This window comes from Salvelinus fontinalis, chromosome 27 (assembly GCF_029448725.1).
Source record: "Salvelinus fontinalis isolate EN_2023a chromosome 27, ASM2944872v1, whole genome shotgun sequence".
In the NCBI taxonomy this organism is placed as follows: Eukaryota; Metazoa; Chordata; class Actinopteri; order Salmoniformes; family Salmonidae; genus Salvelinus; species Salvelinus fontinalis.
The window spans coordinates 43556211-43583603 of record NC_074691.1 but is presented as its reverse complement, the minus strand read 5'-3'; the positions used below and the strand labels follow the sequence as shown (position 1 = coordinate 43583603).

At 42.3% G+C, this 27393-nt stretch overlaps 1 protein-coding gene across 2 annotated transcripts in view; it reads left to right on the top strand.

The window, feature by feature from the left end:
- Window positions 1–2896: 2896 nt before the first annotated feature.
- Window positions 2897–27393, top strand: part of mapre3b (microtubule-associated protein, RP/EB family, member 3b) — a 76626-nt gene continuing 52129 nt past the window's right edge. For both annotated transcript variants that reach the window (XM_055885813.1, XM_055885812.1), the window contains exon 1: window positions 2897–4676. The gene's annotated coding sequence lies outside the window, so the exon portion shown is untranslated. The remainder of the gene's footprint in view (window positions 4677–27393) is intronic.

The following is a 27393-nucleotide window of genomic DNA, read 5'->3' as shown; positions in this document are numbered from 1 at the left end:
CTCTCTCCATATCTCTCTCATATCTCTCTCATATCTCTCTCTCATATCTCTCTCTCTCATATCTCTCTTCATATCTCTCTTCCATATCTCTCTCTTCATATCTCTCTCCATATCTCTCCTCATATCTCTCTCTATCTCTCTCATATCTCTCTCTCCCTTCCATATCTCTCTCTCTTCCATATCTCTCTCTCATATCTCTCTCTCTTCCATATCTCTCTCTCCCTTCCATATCTCTCCCTTCCATATCTCTCTTCATATCTCTCTCATATCTCTCTCCATATCTCTCTCTTCCATATCTCTCTCTTCATATCTCTCTCTTCCATATCTCTCTTCATATCTCTCTTCCATATCTCTCTCTACCTTCCATATCTCTCTCTACCTTCCATATCTCTCTCTCCTCCATATCTCTCTCTCTTCCATATCTCTCTCTACCTTCCATATCTCTCTCTCTTCCATATCTCTCTCATATCTATCTCTCTCTCATATCTCTCTCTCTTCCATATCTCTCTCTTCCATATCTCTCTCTCTTCATATCTCTCTCTCCTTCCATATCTCTCTCTACCTTCCATATCTCTCCCTTCCATATCTATCTCTCTCATATCTCTCTCTCTTCATATCTCTCTCCATATCTCTCTCTCCTTCATATCTCTCTCTCTTCATATCTCTCTCTCCCTTCCATATCTCTCTCTCCCTTCCATATCTCTCTCTCCCTTCCATATCTCTCTCTCCCTTCCATATCTCTCTCTCCTTCCATATCTCTCCCTTCCATATCTCTCTCTACCTTCCATATCTCTCTCTCCATATCTCTCTTCATATCTCTCTCCATATCTCTCTCATATCTCTCTTCATATCTCTCTTCTCATATCTCTCTCTTCATATCTCTCTCTACCTTCATATCTCTCTCTACCTTCATATCTCTCTCTACCTTCCATATCTCTCTCTCTTCCATATCTCTCTCTACCTTCCATATCTCTCTCTTCATATCTCTCTCTCTCCATATCTCTCTCATATCTCTCTTCTCATATCTCTCTCTCTTCCATATCTCTCTCTCTCTTCCATCTCTCTACTCTTCCATATCTCTCTCTACTCTTCCATCTCTCTCTCATATCTCTCTCTCTTCCATCTCTCTCTCATATCTCTCTCTCTTCTCTCATATCTCTCTTCATATCTCTCTCATATCTCTCTCTCCTTCCATATCTCTCTTCATATCTCTCTCTCTTCATATCTCTCTCTTCATATCTCTCTCTCTCTCCATATCTCTCTTCCATATCTCTCTCTCCTTCTCCATATCTCTACCTTCCATATCTCTCTCTCCTTCTCCATATCTCTACCTTCCATATCTCTCTCTCCCTTCCATCTCTCTACCTTCCATATCTCTCTCTACCTTCCATCTCTCTACCTTCCATATCTCTCTCTACCTTCCATCTCTCTACCTTCCATATCTCTCTCTCCTTCTCCATATCTCTCTCTTCATATCTCTCTTCCATATCTCTCTCTCTCTTCCACATCTCTCTCCATATCTCTCTCATCTCTCTCTCATATCTCTCTTCTCATATCTCTCTCTTCATATCTCTCCTTCATATCTCTCTTCCATATCTCTCTCTCCTCTCCATATCTCTCTTCATATCTCTCTCTCCTCTCCATATCTCTCTCTTCCATATCTCTCTCTCTCTTCTCATATCTCTCTCTCCCTTCCATATCTCTCTCTCCTTCCATATCTCTCTCTCTTCATATCTCTCTTCATATCTCTCTCTCCCTTCCATATCTCTCCTTCCATATCTCTCTCCATATCTCTCCTTCATATCTCTCTCTCTTCCATATCTCTCCTTCATATCTCTCTCTCTCTCTCTCATATCTCTCCTCCATATCTCTCTCTCCCTCCATATCTCTCTCCATATCTCTCTCTCCTCTCCATATCTCTCCTCCATATCTCTCTCTCCTCTCTCTCATATCTCTCTCCATATCTCTCTCTCTTCCATATCTCTCCTCTCATATCTCTCTCTCTCTCCATATCTCTCTCTCTCTCCATATCTCTCCTCATATCTCTCTCTCTCTCTCTCATATCTCTCCTTCCATATCTCTCTCTCCTTCCATATCTCTCTTCCATATCTCTCTTCCATATCTCTCCCTCATATCTCTCTCTCCATATCTCTCCTTCATATCTCTCTCTCTCTTCCATATCTCTCCTCATATCTCTCTCTCATCCTCTCTCATATCTCTCCTCTCATATCTCTCTCCATATCTCTCTTCATATCTCTCTCTCCTCTCCATATCTCTCTCTCCTTCCATATCTCTCTCTTCCATATCTCTCCTTCCATATCTCTCCTCCATATCTCTCTCTCCTCTCTCCATATCTCTCTCTCACTTCCATATCTCTCTCTCCCTCTCCATATCTCTCCTTCATATCTCTCTCTCCCTCATATCTCTCTCCCTCCATATCTCTCTCTTCATATCTCTCTCTCCCTTCCATATCTCTCTCTCCCTTCCATATCTCTCCTTCCATATCTCTCCTATCTCTCTCTCATATCTCTCTCTCTCCATATCTCTCTCTCCTTCCATATCTCTCTCTCCTCTCTCATATCTCTCTTCCATATCTCTCTCTCCTTCCATATCTCTCTCTTCCATATCTCTCTCTCCCTCCATATCTCTCCTCTCATATCTCTCTCTCCCTTCCATATCTCTCTCTCCCTTCCATATCTCTCTCTCCATATCTCTCTCCCTCCCATATCTCTACCTTCCATATCTCTACCTCCCATATCTCTCTCTCCCTTCCATATCTCTACCTTTCATATCTCTACCTTCCATATCTCTCTCTCCCTTCCATATCTCTACCTTCCATATCTCTCTCTCCCTCTCCATATCTCTACCTTCCATATCTCTCCTCTCATATCTCTACCTTCCATATCTCTCTCTCCTTCTCCATATCTCTACCTTCCATATCTCTCTCTCCTTCTCCATATCTCTACCTTCCATATCTCTCTCTCCCTTCCATATCTCTACCTTCCATATCTCTCTCTCCCTTCCATATCTCTCTCTCCCTTCCATATCTCTCTCTCCCTTCCATATCTCTACCTTCCATATCTCTCTCTCCCTTCCATATCTCTCTCTCCCTTCCATATCTCTCTCTCCCTTCCATATCTCTACCTTCCATATCTCTCTCTCCCTCCATATCTCTACCTTCCATATCTCTACCTTCCATATCTCTCTCTCCCTTCCATATCTCTACCTTCCATATCTCTACCTTCCATATCTCTCTCTCCTTCCCATATCTCTCTCTCCCTTCCATATCTCTCTCTCCCTTCCATATCTCCCTCTCTCCATATCTCTCTCTCCTTCCCATATCTCTCTCTCCCTCCCATATCTCTCTCTCCCTCCCATATCTCTCCCTTCCATATCTCTCTCTCCTTCTCCATATCTCTCCCTCCCATATCTCTCTCTCCCTTCCATATCTCTCTCTCCTTCCCATATCTCTCTCTCCCTTCCATATCTCTCTCTCCCTTCCATATCTCCCTCTCTCCATATCTCTCTCTCCTTCCCATATCTCTCTCTCCTTCCCATATCTCTCTCTCCCTTCCATATCTCTCTCTCCCTTCCATATCTCTCTCTCCATATCTCTCCCTCCCATATCTCTCTCTCCCTCCCATATCTCTCTCTCCCTCCCATATCTCTCTCTCTCCATCTCTCTCTCTCCATATCTCTCTCTCCATATCTCTCTCTCCATATCTCTCCCTTCCATATCTCTCTCTCCATATCTCCTTCTCCATATCTCTCTCTCCATATCTCTCTCTCCATATCTCTCTCTCCATATCTCTCTCTCCAAATCTCTCTCTCCTTCTCCATATCTCTCCCTCCCATATCTCTCTCTCCCTTCCATATCTCTCTCTCCTTCCCGTATCTCTCCCTTCCATATCTCTCCCTCTCTCTTCCTACTTCTACTCCTCTCCTTCCCTACAGACTATGAACACTGAACTAAAGAAACGAGATGTTAAGACCTGTCTACCTACAGACTATGAACACTGAACTAAAGAAACGAGATGTTAAGACCTGTCTACCTACAGACTATGAACACTGAACTAAAGAAACGAGACATAATGACCTGTCTACCTACAGACTATGAACACTGAACTAAAGAAACGAGACATAATGACCTGTCTACCTACAGGCTATGAACACTGAACTAAAGAAACGAGATGTTAAGACCTGTCTACCTACAGGCTATGAACACTGAACTAAAGAAACGAGATGTTAAGACCTGTCTACCTACAGACTATGAACACTGAACTAAAGAAACGAGATGTTAAGACCTGTCTACCTACAGGCTATGAACACTGAACTAAAGAAACGAGATGTTAAGAACTGTCTACCTACAGGCTATGAAAACTGAACTAAAGAAACGAGATGTTAAGACCTGTCTACCTACAGGCTATGAACACTGAACTAAAGAAACGAGCCGATCGATGGTAATAGTAGTTTCTCCTCTGATTTCAATAATCAAGGATCAGGTTCGTGTTCTGAACTCTCAAGGAATCGCTGCCGCCTACCGGATCAAAGTGAGATGGAGGAACTCCTGAAACTTTTGTTGGCTCAGAGAAATGCTGATGCCTACTTCAAACATCATTGTTCCGCGAGCGTCTCATTGGAATGGATGTTGCTGAGGTCCACAACGTGGGTCAGTGGTGAGTTATTGGTGTGGAACTAATGTGTTCTGAGCATCTTTTCAGCTAAGTTGACTAAAACCGAGAGATCGGGTGAGAGGGGGATGGAGGTACGGCAATGTGGGGAGAGAGGGAGAAGTGGGGTGGATGTGGTTGCAGCTATGTGGGGTGGGGGCAGCTATGTGGGGTGGATGTGGTTGCAGCTATGTGGGGTGGGGGCATGCCATGTGTTTTTATTGGCATATGTGTATGTCAGTGGAGGCTCCTCAGAGGAGGGGGAGGACCATCCTCCTCAGTGAATTTCACATATATATAAAAATATATAGAAGTATTCCAGTTGCTTCAACAGCAACTTCTTGGGTAGTACCATGGTGTAGCCGGAGGACAGCTAGCTTCCCTCCTGTTATGTAATGGTCTACAGTAGCCTCAACAGCACTCTGTAGGGCAGCACCATGGTGTAGCCAGAGGACAGCTAGCTTCCCTCCTGTTATGTAATGGTCTACAGTAGCCTCAACAGCACTCTGTAGGGCAGCACCATGGTGTAGCCAGAGGACAGCTAGCTTCCCTCCTGTTATGTAATGAAGGTCTACAGTAGCCTCAACAGCACTCTGTAGGGTAGCACCATGGTGTAGCCGGAGGACAGCTAGCTTCCATCCTCCTCTGGGTACATTGACTACAATACAAAACCTCATGGCTCATGGTTCTCACCCCCTTCCATAGACTTACACAGTAATTATGACAACTTGCAGAGGACGTCTTCCAACCTATCAAGAGCTCTTGCAGCTTGAACTGACATGTTGGATGGCTCGAGTTTGAAGTGGAGGGAGTACAGGGCTTAGCATGTCTCTCAAGGAGGCTAAAAATAGATTTTGGCTTGGAAAAGTTTAACATTTTCAGAAGGAGTCAGGTAATTGGTTAAGGGAGGAGGATTGGAGAGAGAGAGAGAGGAGTTTGAAAACACTGAGGCAGAGGATGGGTTTGAGTCTAGCAATAACAAGGGAGAGAGTATGTGGAGGAAGATTGGTGTCAAGTTCAAACAGAGTGATGGCAGTTTGAGTTCTGGAGGTGAAATGGAAGGGGTCGAAGGTGTTGTGAGGAGCTCTGCAATGCAGATCCGGTGGGGAGCGTGGTGAAACAGAGGTGACAGTCTGTTCTTTTGAGCTTTGTTTCATAGTCTTTACCCGACAAAGTCATGTAAGGATATATGAGTTATGCTGTTCCAGTTTTTTTGTGCCAAATACACTGTAGTGTTATAGGTGTCACGTTAATGGGCATGTAGCAGCAGTATGTAGGAGGGTCATTAGTAAGATGGCGCCGGAGAAGAAGGCAGACGGTTTACGTGCATACCGATTAAAAAATATAGATTTGCGTCGTTTGTAACTTATTTTGTACGTAATGTTGCCGATACCGTCTCTTATGACCGAAAATAACTTCTGGACATCAGGACTGCGATTACTCACAACAGATTGGCAGAGTCCTTTTTTTCCTTTAAGGAGTCAGACGAGGCCGACGCAAACGATACACTGCTTTCTCAGGAACAGGCCCAGATCCCTGTGATTTGCGTGAAGAGGAGGTGGTGAAAAAGTGGCCGGTGCCTTCTGAGAATTTGTAGACGATTCAATAAACCTCTACTTCCTTCCATTCTGCAACGTGCAGTCTGTGGACAATAAAATAGATGACCTACGCCGAAGATTAAACTACCAACGGGACGTTCAAAACTGTAACATCTGATGCTTCACGGTGACGTGGCTGAACGACGACATTATCAACATACAGCTGGCTGGTTATACGCTGTATCGGCAGGATGGAACAGCGGACTCTGGTAAGACAAGGGATGGCTGGTTATACGCTGCACCGGCAGGATAGAACAGCAGCCTCTGGTAAGACAAGGGATGGCGGACTATCTATTTTTGTAAATAACAGCTGGTGCACGATATCTAAGGAAGACTTGAGCTATTGCTCGCCTGAGGTAGAGTATCTCATGATAAACTGTAGACCACACAACCTACCTAAAGAGTTTTCATCTGTATTTTTCGTAGCTGTTTACATACCACCGCAGTCAGAGGCTGGCACTAAGACAGCATTGAATGAGCTGTATTCCGCCATAAACGCTCACCCAGAGGTGGCGCTCCTGGTAGCCTGGGACTTTAATGCAGGGAAACTTAAATTAGTTTTACCAAATTTCCATCAACATGTTAAATGTGCAACCAGAGGGAAAAGAACTCTGGACTACCTATACTCCACACACAGAGACGCATACAAAGCTCTCCCTCGCCCTCCATTTGGCAAATCTGACCATTAATTCTATCCTCCTGATTCCTGCTTACGAGCAAAAATTAAAGCAGGAAGTACTAGTGAATCGGTCAATAAAGAAGTGGTCAGATGAAGCAGATGCTAAACTACAGGACTGTTTTGCTAGCACAGACTGGAATATGTTCTGGGATTCTCCTGGTGGCATTGAGGAGTACACCACATCAGTCACTTGGCTTTATCAATAAGTACAGAGAAGACGTCGTCCCCACAGTGACCGTACGTACATACCCCAACCAGAAGCCATGGATTACAGGCAACATCCAAGCTAAAGGCTAGAGCTGCCGCTTACAAGGAGCGGGACTCTAATTCGGAAGCTTATAAGAAATCTCCCTATGCCCTCCGACGAACCATCACACAGGCAAAGCATCAATACAGGACTAAGATCGAATCGTACTACACCGGCTCTGACGCTAGTCGGATGTGGCAGGGCTTGCAAACCATTACAGACTACAAAGGGAAGCACAGCCGAGAGCTGCCCAGTGACACGAGCCTACCAGGCGAGCTAAACTACTTCTATGCTCGCTTCGAGGCAAATAACACTGAAACATGCATGAGAGCACCAGCTGTTCCGGAAAACTGTGTGATCACGCTTTCCATAGCCGATGTGAGTAAGACCTTTAAACAGGTCAACATTCACAAGGCCGCAGGGCCAGATGGATTACCAGGACGTGTACTGCGAGCATGCGCTGACCAACTGGCAAGTGTCTTCTCTGACATTTTCAACCTCTCCCTGTCCGAGTCTGTAATACCAACATGTTTTAAGCAGACCGCCATAGTGCCTGTGCCCAAAAACACTAAGGTAACCTGCCTAAATGACTACCGACCCGTGGCACTCACGTCTGTAGCCATGAAGTGCTTCCAAAGGCTGGTCATGACTCACATCAACACCATTATCCCAGAAACCCTAGACCCACTCCAATTTGCATACCGCCCCAACAGATCCACAGATGATGCAATCTCTATTGCACTCCACATTGCCCTTTCCCACCTGGACTAAAGGAACACCTATGTGAGAATGCTATTCATTGACTACAGCTCAGTGTTCAACACCATAGTGCCCTCAAAGCTCATCACTAAGCTAAGGACCCTGGGACTAAACACCTCCCTATGCAACTGGATTCTGGATTTCCTGACGGGCCGCCCCCAGGTGGTAAGGGTAGGTAACATCCGTAAGGGTAGGTAACATCCGCCACTCTGATCCTCAACACAGGGGCCACTCAGGGGTGCGTGCATGACACAACAGTGGTAGGCCTGAACACCGACAACAGCGAGACAGCCTATAGGGAGGAGGTCATAGACCTGGCCGTGTGGTGCCAGGACAACAACCTCTCCCTTAACGTGATCAAGACAAAGGAGTTGATTCTGGACTACAGGAAAAGGAGGACCGAGCACGCCCCCATTCTCATCGACAGGGCTGCAGTGGAAAAGGTTGAGAGCTTCAAGTTCCTTGGTGTCCACATCACCAACAAACTAACATGGTCCAAGCACACCAAGACAGTCGTGAAGAGGGCACAACAAAACCTATTCCCCCTCAGGAGACTGAAAAGATTTGGCATGGGTCCTCAGATCCTCAAAAGGTTCTCCAGCTGCACCATCGAGAGAATCTTGACTGGTTGCATCACTGCCTGGTATGCAACTGCTCGGCCTCCGACCGCAAGGCACTACAGGGGGTAGTGCGAACGGCCCAGTACATCACTGGGGCCAAGCTTCCTGCCATCCAGGACCTCTATAACAGGCGGTGTCAGAGGAAGGCCCTAAAAATGGTCAAAGTCTCTATCCACCCTAGTCATAGACTGGTCTCCCTGCTACCGCACGGAAAGCGGTACCGGAGCACCAAGTCTAGGTCCAAGAGGCTTCTAAACAGCTTCTACCCCCAAGCCATAAGACTCCTGATCACCTAATCAAATGGCTACCCAGACTTTTTGCATTGCCCCCCCCCCCCTTTACACCACTGCTACTCTCTGTTGTTATCATCTATGCAGTCTCTTTAATAACTCTACATGTACATATTACCTTAACTAACCGGTGCCCCTGCACATTGACTCTGTACCGGTACCCCCTGTATATAGCCTCCACATTGACTCTGTACCGGTACCCCCTGTATATAGCCTCCACATTGACTCTGTACCGGTAACCCCTGTATATAGTCTCCACATTGACTCTGTACCGGTACCCCCCTGTATATAGCCTCCACATTGACTCTGTACCGGTACCCCCTGTATATAGTCTCCACATTGACTCTGTACCGGTACCCCCTGTATATAGCCTCCACATTGACTCTGTACCGGTACCCCCTGTATATAGTCTCCACATTGACTCTGTACCGGTACCCCCTGTATATAGTCTCCACATTGACTCTGTACCGTAACACCCTGTATATAGCCTCCACATTGACTCTGTACCGTAACATCCTGTATATAGTCTCCACATTGACTCTGTACTGGTACACCCTGTATATAGCCTCCACATTGACTCTGTATCGGTACCCCCTGTATATAGCCTCCACATTGACTCTGTACCGGTACCCCCTGTATATAGCCTCCACATTGACTCTGTACCGGTACCCCCTGTATATAGTCTCCACATTGACTCTGTACCGTAACACCCTGTATATAGCCTCCACATTGACTCTGTACCGTAACATCCTGTATATAGTCTCCACATTGACTCTGTACCGGTACACCCTGTATATAGCCTCCACATTGACTCTGTATCGGTACCCCCTGTATATAGTCTCCACATTGACTCTGTACCGGTACCCCCCCTGTATATAGCCTCCACATTGACTCTGTACTAGTACCCCTGTATATAGCCTCCACATTGACTCTGTATCGGTACCCCCTGTATATAGCCTCCACATTGACTCTGTACCGGTACCCCCTGTATATAGCCTCCACATTGACTCTGTACCGGTACCCCCTGTATATAGCCTCCACATTGACTCTGTATCGGTACCCCCTGTATATAGCCTCCACATTGACTCTGTACCGGTACACCCTGTATATAGTCTCCACATTGACTCTGTAACGGTACCCCCTGTATATAGCCTCCACATTGACTCTGTACTGTAACACCCTGTATACAGCCTCCACATTGACTCTGTACCGGTACCCCCTGTATATAGTCTCCACATTGACTCTGTACCGGTACCCCCTGTATATAGCCTCCACATTGACTCTGTACCAGTACCCCCTGTATATAGCCTCCACATTGACTCTGTACCGGTACCCCCTGTATATAGTCTCCACATTGACTCTGTACCGGTACCCCCTGTATATAGCCTCCACATTGACTCTGTACCTGTACCCCCTGTATATAGCCTCCACATTGACTCTGTACCGTAACACCCTGTATATAGCCTCCACATTGACTCTGTACCGGTACCCCCTGTATATAGCCTCCACATTGACTCTGTACCGGTACCCCCTGTATATAGTCTCCACATTGACTCTGTACCAGTACCCCCTGTATATAGCCTCCACATTGACTCTGTACCGGTACCCCCTGTATATAGTCTCCACATTGACTCTGTACCGGTACCCCCTGTATACAGCCTCCACATTGACTCTGTACCGGTACCCCCTGTATATAGCCTCCACATTGACTCTGTACCTGTACCCCCTGTATATAGCCTCCACATTGACTCTGTACCGTAATACCCTGTATATAGCCTCCACATTGACTCTGTACCGGTACACCCTGTATATAGCCTCCACATTGACTCTGTACCGGTACACCCTGTATATAGCCTCCACATTGACTCTGTACCGGTACCCCCTGTATATAGCCTCCACATTGACTCTGTACCGGTACCCCCCTGTATATAGTCTCCACATTGACTCTGTACCGGTACCCCCCTGTATATAGTCTTGCTATTGTTATTTTACTGCTGCTCTTTAATTACTTGTTACTTTTATTTTTTATTCTTATCCGTATTTTTTTTAACTGCATTGTTGGTTAGGGGCTCTTAAGTAAGTAAGCATTTCACTGTAAGGTCTACTACACCTGTTGTATTCAGCATTTCACTGTGAGGTCTACTACACCTGTTGTATTCAGCATTTCACTGTAAGGTCTACTACACCTGTTGTATTCAGCATTTCACTGTGAGGTCTACTACACCTGTTGTATTCAGCATTTCACTGTGAGGTCTACTACACCTGTTGTATTCAGCATTTCACTGTGAGGTCTACTACACCTGTTGTATTCAGCATTTCCCTGTGAGGTCTACTACATCTGTTGTATTCAGCATTTCCCTGTGAGGTCTACTACATCTGTTGTATTCAGCATTTCACTGTAATGTCTACACCTGTTGTATTCAGCATTTCACTGTAATGTCTACACCTGTTGTATTCAGCATTTCACTGTGAGGTCTACTACACCTGTTGTATTCAGCATTTCACTGTAATGTCTACACCTGTTGTATTCAGCATTTCACTGTAATGTCTACACCTGTTGTATTCAGCATTTCACTGTAATGTCTACACCTGTTGTATTCAGCATTTCACTGTAATGTCTACACCTGTGTATTCAGCATTTCACTGTAATGTCTACACCTGTTGTATTCAGCATTTCACTGTAATGTCTACACCTGTTGTATTCAGCATTTCACTGTAATGTCTACACCTGTTGTATTCAGCATTTCACTGTAATGTCTACACCTGTTGTATTCAGCATTTCACTGTAATGTCTACACCTGTTGTATTCAGCATTTCACTGTAATGTCTACACCTGTTGTATTCAGCATTTCACTGTAATGTCTACACCTGTTGTATTCAGCATTTCACTGTAATGTCTACACCTGTTGTATTCAGCATTTCACTGTAAGGTCTACACCTGTTGTATTCAGCATTTCACTGTAAGGTCTACACCTGTTGTATTCAGCATTTCACTGTAAGGTCTACTACACCTGTTGTATTCAGCATTTCACTGTAAGGTCTACTACACCTGTTGTATTCAGCATTTCACTGTAAGGTCTACTACACCTGTTGTATTCAGCATTTCACTGTAAGGTCTACTACACCTGTTGTATTCAGCATTTCACTGTAATGTCTACACCTGTTGTATTCAGCATTTCACTGTAATGTCTACACCTGTTGTATTCAGCATTTCACTGTAATGTCTACACCTGTTGTATTCAGCATTTCACTGTAATGTCTACACCTGTTGTATTCAGCATTTCACTGTAATGTCTACACCTGTTGTATTCAGCATTTCACTGTAATGTCTACACCTGTTGTATTCAGCATTTCACTGTAATGTCTACACCTGTTGTATTCAGCATTTCACTGTAATGTCTACACCTGTTGTATTCAGCATTTCACTGTAATGTCTACACCTGTTGTATTCAGCATTTCACTGTGAGGTCTACTACACCTGTTGTATTCAGCATTTCACTGTGAGGTCTACTACACCTGTTGTATTCAGCATTTCACTGTGAGGTCTACTACACCTGTTGTATTCAGCATTTCACTGTGAGGTCTACTACACCTGTTGTATTCAGCATTTCCCTGTGAGGTCTACTACATCTGTTGTATTCAGCATTTCCCTGTGAGGTCTACTACATCTGTTGTATTCAGCATTTCACTGTAATGTCTACACCTGTTGTATTCAGCATTTCACTGTAATGTCTACACCTGTTGTATTCAGCATTTCACTGTGAGGTCTACTACACCTGTTGTATTCAGCATTTCACTGTAATGTCTACACCTGTTGTATTCAGCATTTCACTGTAATGTCTACACCTGTTGTATTCAGCATTTCACTGTAATGTCTACACCTGTTGTATTCAGCATTTCACTGTAATGTCTACACCTGTGTATTCAGCATTTCACTGTAATGTCTACACCTGTTGTATTCAGCATTTCACTGTAATGTCTACACCTGTTGTATTCAGCATTTCACTGTAATGTCTACACCTGTTGTATTCAGCATTTCACTGTAATGTCTACACCTGTTGTATTCAGCATTTCACTGTAATGTCTACACCTGTTGTATTCAGCATTTCACTGTAATGTCTACACCTGTTGTATTCAGCATTTCACTGTAATGTCTACACCTGTTGTATTCAGCATTTCACTGTAATGTCTACACCTGTTGTATTCAGCATTTCACTGTAAGGTCTACACCTGTTGTATTCAGCATTTCACTGTAAGGTCTACACCTGTTGTATTCAGCATTTCACTGTAAGGTCTACTACACCTGTTGTATTCAGCATTTCACTGTAAGGTCTACTACACCTGTTGTATTCAGCATTTCACTGTAAGGTCTACTACACCTGTTGTATTCAGCATTTCACTGTAATGTCTACACCTGTTGTATTCAGCATTTCACTGTAATGTCTACACCTGTTGTATTCAGCATTTCACTGTAATGTCTACACCTGTTGTATTCAGCATTTCACTGTAATGTCTACACCTGTTGTATTCAGCATTTCACTGTAATGTCTACACCTGTTGTATTCAGCATTTCACTGTAATGTCTACACCTGTTGTATTCAGCATTTCACTGTAATGTCTACACCTGTTGTATTCAGCATTTCACTGTAAGGTCTACACCTGTTGTATTCAGCATTTCACTGTAAGGTCTACACCTGTTGTATTCAGCATTTCACTGTAAGGTCTACTACACCTGTTGTATTCAGCATTTCACTGTAAGGTCTACTACACCTGTTGTATTCAGCATTTCACTGTAAGGTCTACTACACCTGTTGTATTCAGCATTTCACTGTAATGTCTACACCTGTTGTATTCAGCATTTCACTGTAATGTCTACACCTGTTGTATTCAGCATTTCACTGTAATGTCTACACCTGTTGTATTCAGCATTTCACTGTAATGTCTACACCTGTTGTATTCAGCATTTCACTGTAATGTCTACACCTGTTGTATTCAGCATTTCACTGTAATGTCTACACCTGTTGTATTCAGCATTTCACTGTAATGTCTACACCTGTTGTATTCAGCATTTCACTGTAATGTCTACACCTGTTGTATTCAGCATTTCACTGTAATGTCTACACCTGTTGTATTCAGCATTTCACTGTAATGTCTACACCTGTTGTATTCAGCATTTCACTGTAATGTCTACACCTGTTGTATTCAGCATTTCACTGTAATGTCTACACCTGTTGTATTCAGCATTTCACTGTAATGTCTACACCTGTTGTATTCAGCATTTCACTGTAATGTCTACACCTGTTGTATTCAGCATTTCACTGTAAGGTCTACACCTGTTGTATTCAGCATTTCACTGTAAGGTCTACACCTGTTGTATTCAGCATTTCACTGTAAGGTCTACTACACCTGTTGTATTCAGCATTTCACTGTAAGGTCTACTACACCTGTTGTATTCAGCATTTCACTGTAAGGTCTACTACACCTGTTGTATTCAGCATTTCACTGTAAGGTCTACTACACCTGTTGTATTCAGCATTTCACTGTAATGTCTACACCTGTTGTATTCAGCATTTCACTGTAATGTCTACACCTGTTGTATTCAGCATTTCACTGTAATGTCTACACCTGTTGTATTCAGCATTTCACTGTAATGTCTACACCTGTTGTATTCAGCATTTCACTGTAATGTCTACACCTGTTGTATTCAGCATTTCACTGTAATGTCTACACCTGTTGTATTCAGCATTTCACTGTAATGTCTACACCTGTTGTATTCAGCATTTCACTGTAATGTCTACACCTGTTGTATTCAGCATTTCACTGTAATGTCTACACCTGTTGTATTCAGCATTTCACTGTGAGGTCTACTACACCTGTTGTATTCAGCATTTCACTGTGAGGTCTACTACACCTGTTGTATTCAGCATTTCACTGTGAGGTCTACTACACCTGTTGTATTCAGCATTTCACTGTGAGGTCTACTACACCTGTTGTATTCAGCATTTCCCTGTGAGGTCTACTACATCTGTTGTATTCAGCATTTCCCTGTGAGGTCTACTACATCTGTTGTATTCAGCATTTCACTGTAATGTCTACACCTGTTGTATTCAGCATTTCACTGTAATGTCTACACCTGTTGTATTCAGCATTTCACTGTGAGGTCTACTACACCTGTTGTATTCAGCATTTCACTGTAATGTCTACACCTGTTGTATTCAGCATTTCACTGTAATGTCTACACCTGTTGTATTCAGCATTTCACTGTAATGTCTACACCTGTTGTATTCAGCATTTCACTGTAATGTCTACACCTGTGTATTCAGCATTTCACTGTAATGTCTACACCTGTTGTATTCAGCATTTCACTGTAATGTCTACACCTGTTGTATTCAGCATTTCACTGTAATGTCTACACCTGTTGTATTCAGCATTTCACTGTAATGTCTACACCTGTTGTATTCAGCATTTCACTGTAATGTCTACACCTGTTGTATTCAGCATTTCACTGTAATGTCTACACCTGTTGTATTCAGCATTTCACTGTAATGTCTACACCTGTTGTATTCAGCATTTCACTGTAATGTCTACACCTGTTGTATTCAGCATTTCACTGTAAGGTCTACACCTGTTGTATTCAGCATTTCACTGTAAGGTCTACACCTGTTGTATTCAGCATTTCACTGTAAGGTCTACTACACCTGTTGTATTCAGCATTTCACTGTAAGGTCTACTACACCTGTTGTATTCAGCATTTCACTGTAAGGTCTACTACACCTGTTGTATTCAGCATTTCACTGTAATGTCTACACCTGTTGTATTCAGCATTTCACTGTAATGTCTACACCTGTTGTATTCAGCATTTCACTGTAATGTCTACACCTGTTGTATTCAGCATTTCACTGTAATGTCTACACCTGTTGTATTCAGCATTTCACTGTAATGTCTACACCTGTTGTATTCAGCATTTCACTGTAATGTCTACACCTGTTGTATTCAGCATTTCACTGTAATGTCTACACCTGTTGTATTCAGCATTTCACTGTAAGGTCTACTACACCTGTTGTATTCAGCATTTCACTGTGAGGTCTACTACACCTGTTGTATTCAGCATTTCACTGTAATGTCTACACCTGTTGTATTCAGCATTTCACTGTAAGGTCTACTACACCTGTTGTATTCAGCATTTCACTGTAAGGTCTACTACACCTGTTGTATTCAGCATTTCACTGTAATGTCTACACCTGTTGTATTCAGCATTTCACTGTAATGTCTACACCTGTTGTATTCAGCATTTCACTGTAATGTCTACACCTGTTGTATTCAGCATTTCACTGTAAGGTCTACTACACCTGTTGTATTCAGCATTTCACTGTAAGGTCTACTACACCTGTTGTATTCAGCATTTCACTGTGAGGTCTACTACACCTGTTGTATTCAGCATTTCACTGTAAGGTCTACTACACCTGTTGTATTCAGCATTTCACTGTAAGGTCTACTACACCTGTTGTATTCAGCATTTCACTGTGAGGTCTACACCTGTTGTATTCAGCATTTCACTGTAAGGTCTACTACACCTGTTGTATTCAGCATTTCACTGTGAGGTCTACTACACCTGTTGTATTCAGCATTTCACTGTAAGGTCTACTACACCTGTTGCATTCAGCATTTCACTGTAAGGTCTACTACACCTGTTGTATTCAGCATTTCACTGTAATGTCTACACCTGTTGTATTCAGCATTTCACTGTAATGTCTACACCTGTTGTATTCAGCATTTCACTGTAATGTCTACACCTGTTGTATTCAGCATTTCACTGTAATGTCTACACCTGTTGTATTCAGCATTTCACTGTAAGGTCTACTACACCTGTTGTATTCAGCATTTCACTGTAAGGTCTACTACACCTGTTGTATTCAGCATTTCACTGTAAGGTCTACTACACCTGTTGTATTCAGCATTTCACTGTAAGGTCTACTACACCTGTTGTATTCAGCATTTCACTGTGAGGTCTACTACACCTGTTGTATTCAGCATTTCACTGTAAGGTCTACTACACCTGTTGTATTCAGCATTTCACTGTGAGGTCTACTACACCTGTTGTATTCAGCATTTCACTGTAAGGTCTACTACACCTGTTGTATTCAGCATTTCACTGTAAGGTCTACTACACCTGTTGTATTCAGCATTTCACTGTAAGGTCTACTACACCTGTTGTATTCAGCATTTCACTGTGAGGTCTACTACACCTGTTGTATTCAGCATTTCACTGTAAGGTCTACTACACCTGTTGTATTCAGCATTTCACTGTAATGTCTACACCTGTTGTATTCAGCATTTCACTGTAATGTCTACACCTGTTGTATTCAGCATTTCACTGTAAGGTCTACTACACCTGTTGTATTCAGCATTTCACTGTGAGGTCTACTACACCTGTTGTATTCAGCATTTCACTGTAAGGTCTACTACACCTGTTGTATTCAGCATTTCACTGTGAGGTCTACTACACCTGTTGTATTCAGCATTTCACTGTGAGGTCTACTACACCTGTTGTATTCAGCATTTCACTGTAAGGTCTACTACACCTGTTGTATTCAGCATTTCACTGTAAGGTCTACTACACCTGTTGTATTCAGCATTTCACTGTGAGGTCTACTACACCTGTTGTATTCAGCATTTCACTGTAATGTCTACACCTGTTGTATTCAGCATTTCACTGTGAGGTCTACTACACCTGTTGTATTCAGCATTTCACTGTGAGGTCTACTACACCTGTTGTATTCAGCATTTCACTGTAAGGTCTACTACACCTGTTGTATTCAGCATTTCACTGTGAGGTCTACTACACCTGTTGTATTCAGCATTTCACTGTGAGGTCTACTACACCTGTTGTATTCAGCATTTCACTGTAAGGTCTACTACATCTGTTGTATTCAGCATTTCACTGTGAGGTCTACTACACCTGTTGTATTCAGCATTTCACTGTGAGGTCTACTACACCTGTTGTATTCAGCATTTCACTGTAAGGTCTACTACACCTGTTGTATTCAGCATTTCACTGTAAGGTCTACTACACCTGTTGTATTCAGCATTTCACTGTGAGGTCTACTACACCTGTTGTATTCAGCATTTCACTGTGAGGTCTACTACACCTGTTGTATTCAGCATTTCACTGTGAGGTCTACTACACCTGTTGTATTCAGCATTTCACTGTAATGTCTACACCTGTTGTATTCAGCATTTCACTGTGAGGTCTACTACACCTGTTGTATTCAGCATTTCACTGTAATGTCTACACCTGTTGTATTCAGCATTTCACTGTAAGGTCTACTACACCTGTTGTATTCAGCATTTCACTGTAAGGTCTACTACACCTGTTGTATTCAGCATTTCACTGTGAGGTCTACTACACCTGTTGTATTCAGCATTTCACTGTGAGGTCTACTACACCTGTTGTATTCAGCATTTCACTGTGAGGTCTACTACACCTGTTGTATTCAGCATTTCACTGTGAGGTCTACTACACCTGTTGTATTCAGCATTTCACTGTAAGGTCTACTACATCTGTTGTATTCAGCATTTCACTGTGAGGTCTACTACACCTGTTGTATTCAGCATTTCACTGTAAGGTCTACTACACCTGTTGTATTCAGCATTTCACTGTAAGGTCTACTACACCTGTTGTATTCAGCATTTCACTGTGAGGTCTACTACACCTGTTGTATTCAGCATTTCACTGTGAGGTCTACTACACCTGTTGTATTCAGCATTTCACTGTGAGGTCTACTACACCTGTTGTATTCAGCATTTCACTGTAATGTCTACACCTGTTGTATTCAGCATTTCACTGTGAGGTCTACTACACCTGTTGTATTCAGCATTTCACTGTGAGGTCTACTACACCTGTTGTATTCAGCATTTCACTGTGAGGTCTACTACACCTGTTGTATTCAGCATTTCACTGTAAGGTCTACTACACCTGTTGTATTCAGCATTTCACTGTAATGTCTACACCTGTTGTATTCAGCATTTCACTGTAATGTCTACACCTGTTGTATTCAGCATTTCACTGTAATGTCTACACCTGTTGTATTCAGCATTTCACTGTAATGTCTACACCTGTTGTATTCAGCATTTCACTGTAAGGTCTACTACACCTGTTGTATTCAGCATTTCACTGTGAGGTCTACTACACCTGTTGTATTCAGCATTTCACTGTAATGTCTACACCTGTTGTATTCAGCATTTCACTGTAATGTCTACACCTGTTGTATTCAGCATTTCACTGTAAGGTCTACTACACCTGTTGTATTCAGCATTTCACTGTAAGGTCTACTACACCTGTTGTATTCAGCATTTCACTGTAATGTCTACACCTGTTGTATTCAGCATTTCACTGTAATGTCTACACCTGTTGTATTCAGCATTTCACTGTAAGGTCTACTACACCTGTTGTATTCAGCATTTCACTGTAAGGTCTACTACACCTGTTGTATTCAGCATTTCACTGTGAGGTCTACTACACCTGTTGTATTCAGCATTTCACTGTAAGGTCTACTACACCTGTTGTATTCAGCATTTCACTGTAATGTCTACACCTGTTGTATTCAGCATTTCACTGTAATGTCTACACCTGTTGTATTCAGCATTTCACTGTAAGGTCTACTACACCTGTTGTATTCAGCATTTCACTGTGAGGTCTACTACACCTGTTGTATTCAGCATTTCACTGTAAGGTCTACTACACCTGTTGTATTCAGCATTTCACTGTGAGGTCTACTACACCTGTTGTATTCAGCATTTCACTGTAAGGTCTACTACACCTGTTGTATTCAGCATTTCACTGTAAGGTCTACTACACCTGTTGTATTCAGCATTTCACTGTAAGGTCTACTACACCTGTTGTATTCAGCATTTCACTGTGAGGTCTACTACACCTGTTGTATTCAGCATTTCACTGTGAGGTCTACTACACCTGTTGTATTCAGCATTTCACTGTAATGTCTACACCTGTTGTATTCAGCATTTCACTGTAAGGTCTACTACACCTGTTGTATTCAGCATTTCACTGTGAGGTCTACTACACCTGTTGTATTCAGCATTTCACTGTGAAGTCTACTACACCTGTTGTATTCAGCATTTCACTGTGAGGTCTACTACACCTGTTGTATTGAGCATTTCACTGTAAGGTCTACTACATCTGTTGTATTCAGCATTTCACTGTGAGGTCTACTACACCTGTTGTATTCAGCATTTCACTGTGAGGTCTACTACACCTGTTGTATTCAGCATTTCACTGTGAGGTCTACTACACCTGTTGTATTCAGCATTTCACTGTAAGGTCTACTACACCTGTTGTATTCAGCATTTCACTGTAAGGTCTACTACACCTGTTGTATTCAGCATTTCACTGTAAGGTCTACTACACCTGTTGTATTCAGCATTTCACTGTGAGGTCTACTACACCTGTTGTATTCAGCATTTCACTGTAATGTCTACACCTGTTGTATTCAGCATTTCACTGTAAGGTCTACTACACCTGTTGTATTCAGCATTTCACTGTAAGGTCTACTACACCTGTTGTATTCAGCATTTCACTGTGAGGTCTACTACACCTGTTGTATTCAGCATTTCACTGTGAGGTCTACTACACCTGTTGTATTCAGCATTTCACTGTGAGGTCTACTACATCTGTTGTATTCAGCATTTCACTGTGAGGTCTACTACACCTGTTGTATTCAGCATTTCACTGTGAGGTCTACTACACCTGTTGTATTCAGCATTTCACTGTAAGGTCTACACCTGTTGTATTCAGCATTTCCCTGTGAGGTCTACTACATCTGTTGTATTCAGCATTTCACTGTAATGTCTACACCTGTTGTATTCAGCATTTCACTGTAATGTCTACACCTGTTGTATTCAGCGTACGTGACTAATGAAATTTGATTTCATTTGATTTGAGCAGATTCCAAGATGTAGGAAGTGTGCAGACAGATGGATATGTGTAAGGATACAGAGGAATGTGTAGTTTCAGTGAAAAAAGTTGTGTCAACTGTACGGGCTGTTGCTGGGAATCGGAAGAGTCCGGTGTGACAGAGGCAGGTTGAGGTGGCCAGGGTCAGAGTAGTGCAGAAGATGTGGTATGTTGAGGCAGGTTGAGGTGGCCAGGGTCAGAGTAGTGCAGAAGATGTGGTATGTTGAGGCAGGTTGAGGTGGCCAGGGTCAGAGTAGTGCAGAAGATGTGGTATGTTGAGGTGGCCAGGGTCAGAGTAGTACAGAAGATGTGGTATGTTGAGGTGGCCAGGGTCAGAGTAGTACAGAAGATGTGGTATGTTGAGGTGGCCAGGGTCAGAGTAGTACAGAAGATGTGGTATGTTGAGGCAGGTTGAGGTGGCCAGGGTCAGAGTAGTACAGAAGATGTGGTATCTTGAGGTGGCCAGGGTCAGAGTAGTACAGAAGATGTGGTATGTTGAGGTAGGTTGAGGTGGCCAGGGTCAGAGTAGTAGAGAAGATGTGGTATGTTGAGGTGGCCAGGGTCAGAGTAGTGCAGAAGATGTGGTATGTTGAGGTGGCCAGGGTCAGAGTAGTGCAGAATATGTGGTATGTTGAGGTGACCAGGGTCAGAGTAGTACAGAAGATGTGGTATGTTGAGGTGACCAGGGTCAGAGTAGTACAGAAGATGTGGTATGTTGAGGCAGGTTGAGGTGGCCAGGGTCAGAGTAGTACAGAAGATGTGGTATGTTGAGGCAGGTTGAGGTGGCCAGGGTCAGAGTAGTACAGAAGATGTGGTATGTTGAGGCAGGTTGAGGTGGCCAGGGTCAGAGTAGTGCAGAAGATGTGGTATGTTGAGGCAGGTTGAGGTGGCCAGGGTCAGAGTAGTACAGAAGATGTGGTATGTTGAGGTGGCCAGGGTCAGAGTAGTGCAGAAGATGTGGTATGTTGAGGTGGCCAGGGTCAGAGTAGTACAGAAGATGTGGTATGTTTCTTGTTTGCTTATGTCCTTATATTGAGTGTGGTCTTAGTGCCAGTATCGGTTTGTGTTGGTAAATAGACGGCTACGAATAATCCAGATGAGAACTCTCTTGGTAGATAGTGTGGTCTACAGCTTATCATGAGGTACTCTACCTCAGGCGAGCAATACCTCGAGACTTCTTTAATATTAGACATCGCGCACCAGCAGTTATTGACAAATGGATACACCCCGCCCCTCGTCTTACCAGACGTAGCTGCTCTGTCCTGCCGACACACGGAGAAGCCAGCCAGGTCTAGATTATCCATGTTGTTGTTCAGCCACATCTCGGTGCAACATAAAATATTACCGTTTTTAATGTCCCGTTGGTAGGAATAGTCTAAATCGTAGATCTCCAGTTTGTTTTACAATGATTGCACGTTGGCCAATAATACGACTGATAATATTATTCTATAATGTAGAAAATAGTCAAAATAAAGAAAAGCCCTTGAATGAGTAGGTGTGTCCAAAGTTTTGACTGGTACTGTATGCTTCAGTAAGGTTGGCTTCTTAGCGTTTATATCAATGGTTATCAACTATACCGCAGAGATGGAACGTAGGTCACAGAAAATAGATGTTGTGGTGGCAGCTGCAGATAAGGACATTGGGGTAGTAGATTTGACTTCAGAAGAGTTACAGGGTGTGTTGAGTGGTAGTGTCCCATGCTTTCAGGTCGTTGGCCTGAGGAAGTATCAGATAGGGTTAAAGTAGTGGACTAAGGTCTGTCCTCTCTAGTGGACTAAGGTCTGTCCTCTCTAGTGGACTAAGGTCTGTCCTCTCTAGTGGACTAAGGTCTGTCCTCTCTAGTGGACTAAGGTCTGTCCTCTCTAGTGGACTAAGGTCTGTCCTCTCTAGTGGACTAAGGCCTGTCCTCTCTAGTGGACTAAGGTCTGTCCTCTCTAGTGGACTAAGGCCTGTCCTCTCTAGTGGACTAAGGTCTGTCCTCTCTAGTGGACTAAGGTCTGTCCTCTCTAGTGGACTAAGGCCTGTCCTCTCTAGTGGACTAAGGCCTGTCCTCTCAGGTCGTTGGCCTGGGGTAGGATCAGATAGGGTTAAAGTAGGGTAATGAGGTGGTGGGTTTTAATGAGTGTAGAGTTAGTTAGTTAGTAGGCTAATGAGGTGGTGGGTTTTAATGAGTGTAGCGTTAGTTAGTTAGTAGGGTAATGAGGTGGTGGGTTTTAATGAGTGTAGTGTTAGTTAGTTAGTTAATTAGTAGGGTAATGAGGTGGTGGGTTTTAATGAGTGTAGTGTTAGTTAGTTAGTAGGGTAATGTGGTGGGTTTTAATGAGTGTAGTGTTAGTTAGTTAGTTAGTAGGGTAATGTGGTAGGTTTTAATGAGTGTAGAGTTGGTTAGTTAGTTAGTTAGTTAGTTAGTAGGGTAATGTGGTAGGTTTTAATGAGTGTAGAGTTGGTTAGTTAGTTAGTTAGTTAGTTAGTTAGTTAGTTAGTTAGTAGGGTAATGAGGTGGTGGGTTTTAATGAGTGTAGTGTTAGTTAGTTAGTTAGTTAGTAGGGTAATGTGGTAGGTTTTAATGAGTGTAGAGTTAGTTAGTTAGTTAGTAGGGTAATGAGGTGGTAGGTTTTAATGAGTGTAGTGTTAGTTAGTTAGTTAGTTAGTTAGTTAGTAGGGTAATGTGGTAGGTTTTAATGAGTGTAGAGTTAGTTAGTTAGTTAGTTAGTTAGTTAGTTAGTTAGTAGGGTAATGAGGTGGTGGGTTTTAATGAGTGTAGTGTTAGTTAGTTAGTTAGTTAGTTAGTAGGGTAATGTGGTAGGTTTTAATGAGTGTAGTGTTAGTTAGTTAGTTAGTTAGTAGGGTAATGAGGTGGTGGGTTTTAATGAGTGTAGAGTTAGTTAGTTAGTTAGTTAGTAGGGTAATGAGGTGGTGGGTTTTAATGAGTGTAGTGTTAGTTAGTTAGTTAGTTAGTTAGTTAGTTAGGGTAATGAGGTGGTGGGTTTTAATGAGTGTATAGTTAGTTAGTTAGTAGGGTAATGAGGTGGTGGGTTTTAATGAGTGTAGTGTTAGTTAGTTAGTTAGTTAGTAGGGTAATGAGGTGGTGAGTTTTAATGAGTGTAGTGTTAGTTAGTTAGTAGGGTAATGAGGTGGTGGGTTTTAATGAGTGTAGAGTTAGTTAGTTAGTTAGTAGGGTAATGAGGTGGTGGGTTTTAATGAGTGTAGCGTTAGTTAGTTAGTTAGCTAGTAGGGTAATGAGGTGGTGGGTTTTAATGAGTGTAGAGTTAGTTAGTTAGTAGGGTAATGAGGTGGTGGGTTTTAATGAGTGTAGCGTTAGTTAGTTAGTTAGTTAGTTAGTTAGTTAGTAGGGTAATGAGGTGGTAGGTTTTAATGAGTGTAGCGTTAGATAGTTAGTAGGGTAATGAGGTGGTGGGTTTTAATGAGTGTAGAGTTAGTTAGTTAGTTAGTTAGTTAGTTAATAGGGTAATGAGGTGGTGGGTTTTAATGAGTGTAGTGTTAGTAGGGTAATGAGGTGGTGGGTTTTAATGAGTGTAGCGTTAGTTAGTAGGGTAATGAGGTGGTGGGTTTTAATGATTGTAGTATTAGTTAGTAGGGTAATGAGGTGGTGGGTTTTAATGAGTGTAGTGTTAGTTAGTTAGTAGGATAATGAGGTGGTGAGTTTTAATGAGTGTAGAGTTAGTTAGTTAGTTAGTTAGTTAGTTAGTTAGTAGGGTAATGAGGTGGTAGGTTTTAATGAGTGTAGCGTTAGTTAGTTAGTAGGGTAATGAGGTGGTGAGTTTTAATGAGTGTAGCGTTAGATAGTTAGTAGGGTAATGAGGTGGTGGGTTTTAATGAGTGTAGAGTTAGTTAGTTAGTTAGTTAATAGGGTAATGAGGTGGTGGGTTTTAATGAGTGTAGTGTTAGTAGGGTAATGAGGTGGTGGGTTTTAATGAGTGTAGCGTTAGTTAGTAGGGTAATGAGGTGGTGGGTTTTAATGATTGTAGTATTAGTTAGTAGGGTAATGAGGTGGTGGGTTTTAATGAGTGTAGTGTTAGTTAGTTAGTAGGGTAATGAGGTGGTGAGTTTTAATGAGTGTAGAGTTAGTTAGTTAGTTAGTTAGTTAGTTAGTTAGTTAGTTAGTTAGTTAGTAGGGTAATGATGTGGTGGGTTTTAATGAGTGTAGAGTTAGTTAGTTAGTTAGTAGGGTAATGAGGTGGTAGGTTTTAATGAGTGTAGAGTTAGTTAGTTAGTTAGTAGGGTAATGAGGTGGTGGGTTTTAATGAGTGTAGCGTTAGTTAGTAGGGTAATGAGGTGGTAGGTTTTAATGAGTGTAGAGTTAGTTAGTTAGTTAGTAGGGTAATGAGGTGGTGGGTTTTAATGAGTGTAGCGTTAGTTAGTAGGGTAATGAGGTGGTAGGTTTTAATGAGTGTAGAGTTAGTTAGTTAGTTAGTTAGTTAGTTAGTTAGTTAGTAGGGTAATGAGGTGGTGGGTTTTAATGAGTGTAGAGTTAGTTAGTTAGTTAGTTAGTTAGTTAGTAGGGTAATGAGGTGGTGGGTTTTAATGAGTGTAGAGTTAGTTAGTTAGTAGGGTAATGAGGTGGTGGGTTTTAATGAGTGTAGCGTTAGATAGTTAGTAGGGTAATGAGGTGGTAGGTTTTAATGAGTGTAGAGTTAGTTAGTTAGTAGGGTAATGAGGTGGTGGGTTTTAATGAGTGTAGAGTTAGTTAGTTAGTTAGTTAGTAGGGTAATGAGGTGGTGGGTTTTAATGAGTGTAGTGTTAGTAGGGTAATGAGGTGGTGGGTTTTAATGAGTGTAGTGTTAGTAGGGTAATGAGGTGGTGGGTTTTAATGAGTGTAGCGTTAGTTAGTAGGGTAATGAGGTGGTGGGTTTTAATGAGTGTAGTATTAGTTAGTAGGGTAATGAGGTGGTGGGTTTTAATGAATGTAGTGTTAGTTAGTTAGTAGGGTAATGAGGTGGTGGGTTTTAATGAGTGTAGTGTTAGTAGGGTAATGAGGTGGTGGGTTTTAATGAGTGTAACGTTAGTTAGTAGGGTAATGAGGTGGTGGGTTTTAATGAGGTCCCGTGTGGCTCAGTTGGTAGAGCATGGCGCTTGCAACGCCAGGGTTGTGGGTTCATTTCCCACGGGGGGACCAGGGTTCAATTCCCATGGGGGGACCAGGATGAATATGTATGAACTTTCCAATTTGTAAGACGCTCTGGATAAGAGCGTCTGCTAAATGACTTAAATGTAATGTAAATGTAATGAGTGTAGTATTAGTTAGTAGGGTAATGAGGTGGTGGGTTTTAATGAGTGTAGTGTTAGTTAGTTAGTAGGGTAATGAGGTGGTGGGTTTTAATGAGTGTAGAGTTAGTTAGTTAGTTAGTTAGTAGGGTAATGAGGTGGTAGGTTTTAATGAGTGTAGTGTTAGTTAGTTAGTAGGGTAATGAGGTGGTGGGTTTTAATTAGTGTAGCTTTAGCTAGTTAGTAGGGTAATGAGGTGGTGGGTTTTAATGAGTGTAGCGTTAGTTAGTTAGTAGGGTAATGTGGTGGGTTTTAATGAGTGTAGAGTTAGTTAGTCAGTAGGGTAATGATGTGGTGGGTTTTAATGAGTGTAGAGTTAGTTAGTTAGTAGGGTAATGAGGTGGTGGGTTTTAATGAATGTAGTGTTAGTTAGTTAGTAGGGTAATGAGGTGGTAGGTTTTAATGAGTGTAGAGTTAGTTAGTTAGTTAGTAGGGTAATGAGGTGGTGGGATTTAATGAGTGTAGCGTTAGATAGTTAGTAGGGTAATGAGGTGGTAGGTTTTAATGAGTGTAGAGTTAGTTAGTTAGTAGGGTAATGAGGTGGTGGGTTTTAATGAGTGTAGCGTTAGTAGGGTAATGAGGTGGTAGGTTTTAATGAGTGTAGAGTTAGTTAGTTAGTTAGTTAGTTAGTTAGTAGGGTAATGAGGTGGTGGGTTTTAATGAGTGTAGAGTTAGTTAGTTAGTTAGTAGGGTAATGAGGTGGTGGGTTTTAATGAGTGTAGCGTTAGATCATTAGTAGGGTAATGAGGTGGTAGGTTTTAATGAGTGTAGAGTTAGTTAGTTAGTTAGTAGGGTAATGAGGTGGTGGGATTTAATGAGTGTAGCGTTAGATAGTTAGTAGGGTAATGAGGTGGTAGGTTTTAATGAGTGTAGAGTTAGTTAGTTAGTTAGTTAGTTAGTAGGGTAATGAGGTGGTGGGTTTTAATGAGTGTAGGTTTAGTTAGTTAGTTAGTTAGTTAGTTAGTTAGTAGGGTAATGAGGTGGTGGGTTTTAATGAGTGTAGCGTTAGTTAGTAGGGTAATGAGGTGGTAGGTTTTAATGTGTAGAGTTAGTTAGTTAGTTAGTAGGGTAATGAGGTGGTGGGTTTTAATGAGTGTAGAGTTAGTTAGTTAGTTAGTTAGTTAGTTAGTAGGGTAATGAGGTGGTGGGTTTTAATGAGTGTAGCGTTAGATAGTTAGTAGGGTAATGAGGTGGTAGGTTTTAATGCGTGTAGAGTTAGTTAGTTAGTTAGTAGGGTAATGAGGTGGTGTGTTTTAATGAGTGTAGCGTTAGT